This window comes from Choloepus didactylus, chromosome 3, assembly GCF_015220235.1.
Source record: "Choloepus didactylus isolate mChoDid1 chromosome 3, mChoDid1.pri, whole genome shotgun sequence".
Taxonomy (NCBI): domain Eukaryota; kingdom Metazoa; phylum Chordata; class Mammalia; order Pilosa; family Megalonychidae; genus Choloepus; species Choloepus didactylus.
In genome coordinates, this window is record NC_051309.1 from 3,949,943 (window position 1) to 3,957,244 (window position 7,302).

At 60.8% G+C, this 7,302-nt stretch overlaps 2 long non-coding RNA genes across 2 annotated transcripts; both read left to right on the forward strand.

Annotated features, from left to right (window-relative positions):
- Positions 1-495: 495 nt before the first annotated feature.
- Positions 496-2,776, forward strand: LOC119528518. The gene is made up of 3 exons (XR_005215733.1): positions 496-983; positions 2,178-2,625; positions 2,757-2,776. It is a non-coding gene; the product is annotated as an uncharacterized LOC119528518 (long non-coding RNA).
- Positions 2,777-5,356: 2,580 nt separating this feature from the next.
- Positions 5,357-6,621, forward strand: LOC119528519. Its single transcript, XR_005215734.1, has 3 exons — positions 5,357-5,581; positions 5,705-5,756; positions 6,485-6,621. It is a non-coding gene; the product is annotated as an uncharacterized LOC119528519 (long non-coding RNA).
- Positions 6,622-7,302: the final 681 nt, after the last annotated feature.

Sequence of the window (7,302 nt, forward strand, 5' to 3'; positions counted from 1 at the left end):
GTTGAAACGCTAACATCACAGGACACCTTTGCCCTTTGTCACCAGTTAACTAAAAATTGCTTCCCTGTTTTGCCTCTAATCCAGTTAATTCGTCACCCAGCATTTGTGTCTCTCTTTCTGACCGACTGTTGCTTACAAAGTAAAAGTGGGTGTTCCGGCTCAGTGGCCATCACGGCTGCCTGGGGATGTGGACGTCGACCCCGGGGCCCGCGAGGCGAGGAGGCGGAGCTTGGGCAGCTCAGGAGCAGAGGGGGCCGGGTGGGGTCCCAGCCCCCCAGTCTCCCCCCGGCCTGCGGGCTGAGCCAGAGTCTAGCTGGTGGACGGAGGGCTGGGAAGCCCCGGGCGGTGTTTTCCTGCCCCGTCCCTTGGGGCCGGGCTTCCAGGCAGCGTCCTCCCCTGGGAGCTGCAGGCCACACTGACCGCAGTCGCCCCCTCCACCCCCGGTGCACAGCAGGAGGCCATGAGTGACGGCCAGGGGCTGGGGGCGCACGGGCAGCCCTGTTCTCCCGTCCTGAGGGTTAATTCCTTGCTCGTTTCCGTGGCATCTGTCGGGCTCAGGGGAGTGTACACGGGCAGGAGGGTGTGAGCCCTGTGTCCACTGGGTAACCTTGGAATCACCTCTTCAAGCCTCAGTTTCCTCACTTGTAAAATGGAACAGATTATCATTGTTTTGCAAAGTGTGTGGGATCAAATAAGAGAACCTGCAGAGAGACCTTTCCCAGAACAGATGTGAAATGCCTCTTAGTTCTCCCAGGAAAGCCCTGGGATGGCCCGTGGGCAGCAAGGCGGCTGCCAGGAGAGAAGGGCACTGGGCTGGCAGCGGGTACCGTCTTCCCCGTCCCTAAGGGAGCACGTCCTCAGACCGCAGAGGAACAGCATGGAGCTCGACGGAAAACAATGAGAGGAGCCAGCAGGGAGGTGGCCCCGATGCGCTGAGTGAGTTCTGTGGAGAAGCGACATGGAGGAGAGCCAGAGAGAAATAGGTGGGGCTGGAGGGGAAGGAGGACAATGGGAAGGGCAGGTGCAGTGGGGCCCAGAGGGAGGAGTCCGGGAAGGGAGGGAGGGCCACGGAGGGAGGGCACGGTTTCTTGAAAGCATCCCCTAGGGGCCATCTCCTTGGGAGGGAGTGAGAGTCCCGTCCCTGGGAGCATTCAAGAAGAGCTGGCAGAGGCAGCATCTGTCTGGGTGGTGGGCGGCCTGAGGTGGTGTGGGGGGTTGAATGGAGCCCTCTGGTCCTGAGCTATGTCCACGTTGTGACTCCCAGAACCTGTGAAAGAACCTTATTTGGAAAAAGGGTCTTCTGCAGACGTAATTAAGTTCTGGGACTTGAGATGAGCTTGTCTTGGATTATCTGGGAGGAGGTGGGGGGGTGTCCCTAAATCCAGTGACAAGTGTCCTTTAAGAGGGAGAAGGCCTCGTGCAGGCCGCGGTGGAGGGTGGGGAGATGCAGCCACGCTTTGGAAACGCTGGAGCCTCTGGAAGCTTCCGGAGGGCGCGGCCCTGCCCTCACCTCGAGTTTGGGTTTGTGGCCCAGAGCTGTGAGGAAACAGATTTCTGTGGCTTTAACCCTCTCATCTGTGTGCTTGGCTGTGGCAGCCCCAGGACATCGGTACGGGTGGCCTCGAGGTGCCTCCTCGTGCCTGGGGTCCCCAGGCCCCCATCCTCCAGGCGGAACACCATGGGCCTTGCTCTGAGCATACAGAGATGCACAGTGGCTCAGGAACTTTCTGGGTGACGAGTCGGTTTGTCGCCTTTTGTTAAATACAGTTTGCCAATCGCTGCCTGGAGCCAGGCCCGGCCTGAGCGGTCGCGGTCAGTGGATGGGCTGCCCCGCTGCCCTCTCACATTTCTGCACCAGCTCCCCTCGCAAGGCCTACGCGGGGAAAAGGACGTGCTGCCTTTGTGGAAGTTGGGGGGCAGATCCTGCCCAGCAAACTTGCTTTGGAAAGATGACTCTGCATGTTATGTTTCGCAAGACATCAAATGTCGTGGAAAATCCATTATAAATACCAGGCGCCGCGGCTCGCCAGCAGGGCCAAATAAGGAGAGAGCAGGGCCTGGGCAGGGGGGCGGGCAGCCCGGGGTCCCGGCTGCCTCCGGCTGTGCTCCCTCCACGGCCTCGGGCAGGTGCCTCTGCTCTCGGGTTCTGCCCGAGTCTGTCGTCTGTCCTCCTGCAGCCTTGGCACGCTGCAGTGCCCACAGTGGACAGAAGAAATGACCACCAGAAAGTGAAAGCAGCTGGGGGACGGAGACAGCATCAAAGGAGCTCGATGGCCCCACAGCTCCTTCCGGACCTCGCCATCGGCATCTTCCAGCATTTGAGATGTGCCGATCTGTCGGCCGTGGCCTGCAGGGGCTCAGGGGCTGCTTGCCTGGGTGCAGGGCCCAAGGGCCTGGAGTCAGGACGCTGCACATGTGGAGAGGGGAGCTGGGCCCAGGGTGGCTGTGTGACCTCGAGTGCAGCCCTCCTCCTCCTCCTCCTCTCTGAGCCTCAGTTTCCCCTCTGTGTACAGAGGCCTAGGGCAGCACCCTGAGCCCTGCCCACTCTTGGGGCTCCGCAGACAAGCGAACCATTTGCAAGTCTTGTTCTGGGTCCCAGGGGGTGTCCCCCCTCCTGCCTGGTTGGTAAGAACCCCCACAGAGCACCCTGATTCTCACAGACTCACTCTTCACCCCCACACTGCCCCAGGTATCCAACAGCCACTGCAAACTCCGTGTCCGCAGAGCCTGCCTCTTCTCTACTCTGCCCATCTCAGGCACCAGCCCGCCCGCCGGGGGCTCAGCCCAGAACCACAGGGTCAGCGTGGACGTCTCCCCCCAGCCCCACGGACAGCAATGTGAGTCTGAGCCCCCCCTGTTCCATCTGCCTGTTCTGCCCAGGTCCCGGGGCAGTCCCCACCCCCAGGCTGAATCCGGCCCAGCCAAGATGAGTATCCTCTGAGGTTCTGGAACATCTGCTCTCTGATCATTTCTGCTGCTCGGGCAGTTCTCGGGGAGCCTCAGAGCTCTTCCTGGGCCTGGGACAAATAAGCGAGAGCGCGAGTGAGGGCGCGCAGCCCTTCTGCATCTTGGGCCTTAGGGCGACCTTCCTTCTGTTGTCCTGGGCGGTGCCAGTGGAGGGGGAGTCCCCTCCATGCAGCTACAGGTGCCTGCGAGGATGGGCGAGTCAGCTCCGTCTCCCCAAGACCTGCTCCTCCCCGGGGCAGCCAAGAGGAGCAGGGAGCATGTGAGGGAGTGGGGAGCCCTCTCCGTCCCGTATTTGGTGGTGACCTCAGGCAGTTGGCACCACTCTGACCCTCGGTCTCGTCGTCTGTGGAAAGGGGGTAATGCCACTGCTTCCGGGGGGTGCTGTGAGGGTGCAGCCAATTCCGTGGCTCCCGTTGTCTTCGCAATAAATCCCTTCTGCCCCAGTTTCCTCTGTTTGCAACAAAAAGCTCTGCTTGGCACTGCCAGGTCCGTGGCCACCAGGTTCTCCGTTCCTTCCCTACCCCCCAGCCCACCCCGTCTGTCTACTGCTGAGTCCAGTCGACTCCACCCCATACACCCCACATGGGGTCCCTCCTGCAGGCCTGGCCAAGCCCCCATCTTCTTTCCCAGCCGTCCTAGGCTCCTCTCTTGAGCCTCCTTGTGTTCCTTCCCCGTGGAGGAACCTTCCAAGGAATAAACCAGGGCTGCCCCGAGCGACCCCCGTAGGGGCCTCCTGCCCCGCACAGAACCTGGCCAAGCGCCTGACCCCGAGGACGGACCCCACCCACTTCTCTGGCCTCCGCGCTGCCCCCTCCACCCTCCTCAGCTGCACAACTTCCTCCTTCCTGCCCCCCTTACCCGGTGGGCGCTGCTCCTCGCTCTGGGCCGGGCCTGGGGTGCCCGTGGTCCCCGTCTCTGCACGCTGCTCGCCTCGCCTCCCCCCAGCATCCCCCGGCCCCCAGAGGCTGCCTGGCCCCCTGCTCACTGCACACCCTCCTGCTATTATACGTCTGTGGGTCTTCTGAGGTCCTGGGCCCCCCTCACCAGCTCGTCGGTGTCCTGTGGGATGTGATTGTGAAGGTGATCCTGACCCCTGAGGTCACACCCCCTGCCCCTGGTCTCCCCTGACCCACCACCTGCCCACTGCCCCTCTGGTCCCACGATGATCCGTGGGATCACATTCCTGCTCTCCTCCTCTGTGCGGAAACTTTTGGATGCTCCTCTTGTCACTTAGGTGAAAGCCATGGTGCTCCCAATGGCCACGAGGCCCTGCCGATGCCCCACGGGTGGGCACTGAGCCGGACCCTGGACTGTTTCGGGTTCGGCTGTGTCAACATCATCCCCACAACTCCTTCCTGTGCAAGAACAATGGCACGGGAAGCAGCTGGCATGGACGGCAGGACCCACGGACAGGCAGAGCCCACCGCATGTGGACGGGGAGGCTGGCCCAGGCCGGCTGTGGGCCCTGGTCTCGGGGGGGTGGGGTGGGGCTTGGACAGAGCCTGGACGGTCAGTGGAAGCCAGGGGTCCCCTCATGAGGGACACTCAGGGCAAGGACAGCCCCGCACAGCTCCCACTCACGAGCATGGAGTTCCCTGTGGGATACTGGGCAGAGGGCCAGGCAGGACCGCCCGAGGGGCTGCAGCCACTGTCCCCCCCAAGCCAATCCCCCCGGCTGCAAGCTGCTCAGACGGGGCTGAGGGGGGAGAAGGCAGCGGTGGCTTCTGAACCCTGGGTGCCCGGATGACACCTCCCCGTCCCAGGCCGCTCCCGTGTTCCCACCCAGTTGCATTTCTTATTTAAGTTGCTTGATTTAGTTGCGCTCTGTGTGTACCATTTACTGTCTGTGAAACAGGAGAAAGGAAGGGCTTTGTGGGCACAAGCCAGATGTGAGCTCGTCATCCTCTGCCAAGTGTCCTGGGGGGACCCGGCTCTCCTGCTGGCCCCGCATCACCTCACCCGATCCCGCCCCATGTGCCATCCCTGGAGGAACTCATGTGGCTGGTGAAGTTTGTCTTTGCAGGCAAGGCTTCCCCTTTTTGTCAGGGCCCCAAATTTAAGAGGTGCTGACCCTGCACTTTCATGCCACCGAGAGTGGGCCAATCCTTACATTTTGCAAACTGGGTGTCTTTCTTGCTGCACCCCACCCTCACCCTTGCTTTCTACATCCTTCCCTTCCATCCCTCCATCTGCCCATCCATCTTTCCATCCATCCATCCATCCATCCATCCATCCTTCCTTCCTTCCTTCCATCCATTTATCCATCTCTCCTTCCATCCATCCACTTGTCTATCTATCCATCCACTCATCCACTCGTCCATCCATCCATCCATCCACCCATCCATCCATCCATTTATCCATTCATCCATCCATCTTTTTATCTATCTATCCATCTATCCTTCCATCCCTCCATTTGCCCATCCACCGAACCAGTAAGAACTTCATCAGCACCTGCTGTAAGCTCACTTCAGGCTCAGTGGTGGTGACTGCTGGGTGTTTGGGGAGCCAGGCACCCCCATGTCTCCCTTCTAGGTTCTCACCAGTAGAGAGCAGACCCTGGGAGCCAGGAGCTGCTTTAACAGAGGCAGCAGGACCCCCATTTCCCAAAGCCCAGGTGTGCTCAGAAAAGGTGGAGAAAGGTTACGGCTGGGACCCATCCAAGGCTGGGGGAGGATGGGAGGAGTGTGCTATTCAATCAATCAATCAATCAATCATTCACCATTTTCTGTGCTCCTAGTACATAACAGCCACCACTTTAGGTGCTGGGAACAGCACGGGGAGCAGACCAGGTACAAACCCCCACCCTTGCAGAGCCGATATTCTGTCTGGGAGACCCACCGTGACTGAGGTGGGGTGTCCTTCGTGGGTGGTGGCGAGTGCCACAGAAATCAGCACCAGGGACGGTGACTGTTCGAGGGTGGTTATGCTTTGCCCTCGGGGGCTCAGGGAAGGCCGCTCTGAGGATCTGATGGCTGAGAAAAGACAGCGGGAGGGCCAGGGGCTGGGTGACAAGCAGCACGCTGTGTTTGCAGGTTGGAGGAGGCGGTGAGGCTGGAGCAGCGAGGGCCTTGGGTGCTCGTGGGACAGACACCCCCGCAGAGAGGCTGAGAAGGCAGCTGGTGGGTGGGTCAGGGCTCAGGGTGCAAACCTTTTCAGAAAATAAACTTTCCCTTTAGAGCTGTTTTAGGTTGGCAGAAAAATTGCTCAAAAAGTGCAGAGAATTCCTGTCTGCCCACCGCTGCCCCAGTTCCCCCACCGGGAGCATCTTGCCTCAGTGAGGCACATTTGCTCCACCCGGTTACCCGGCGTGGGGTGTGATCAGTAAGTAGGGCCCTGTCGGCACAGGGATCCTTCTCCGTGTGCAGTTCTGTGGGTCTGACAAACGCCTGGTGTCCTGTCCCCCAACGCAGTGTCCTATAGGGCGGGTCATGGCCCTGAAAGTGCCCCGCGCCCCCCCGATACCCCACCCCTCTCCTTGAACCCCTGGTGACCGCTGCCCTTTTCCCTGTCTCTGTAGCTTTGCCTTTTCTGGGGCGTCAGCTGGTTGGAACCCACAGCATGTGACGTGTCCCACCAGCTCCCTTCACTGGGCGACGTGCCTTTGTCAGCTCACATTGCGGCGCTCGCTGGGCCTTGTCCCGCTGGGGGCTCTGGGCGAGTGTCCATGGCTGGAGCTGCTGGGTTTCTAGCGTTCGTGAGGCCCAGGAGACATGGCAGGGGAGTCCACAGCGCCTCCCATGCTGGGGTGACGGCGAGACGCCCAGGGCACCCTGACTCCCAGAGGGGCCCCATGGGGGGGACACGCGTGATCCCCAGCTCCTGGCCCAGGCCGAACCCCCGGCCCCTGCTCTCCTCCCCGACGTGTGATGACAGGCTCAGAGCTCAGGAGGGCCCGGCTCGCTGGCCCCAGCTTCGAGTCCAATTGCCTCTTTCTTCTTCTTCACTCGTTGCAAAAAGAAAAAGAAAAGAGGAAAAATGCGGATCCACCGAGCCGTGGGCCACCCCCGACGGCCCAAGGAAAGAGGGGGCCGGAGGGGAGGCGGCTCGGGGCCCCGGAAAGTCCCCACGGAGGCCAAGCCGCTTGGCAACATTTTAAAGTTCTGTGTTGTTTTCTAGAAATAAATTGGTCACACATACTTGAAAAGGAGAGATTTATAATACCCCGAGGCCAGGGCGCCTTTCTCTCATGCATATAAGGATTCAGGACGGAGGGTGTGGGTGGGGGCTCCCCCTCTCTCCCCTCTCCTCCCTTCTCACTCTCTCTCTCCCCCTCTCTCCCTCTCCTTCTCTCTCTTTCTCCTGCCCAAGTGCCTTTGGGGGCACAATGCGGGCAGC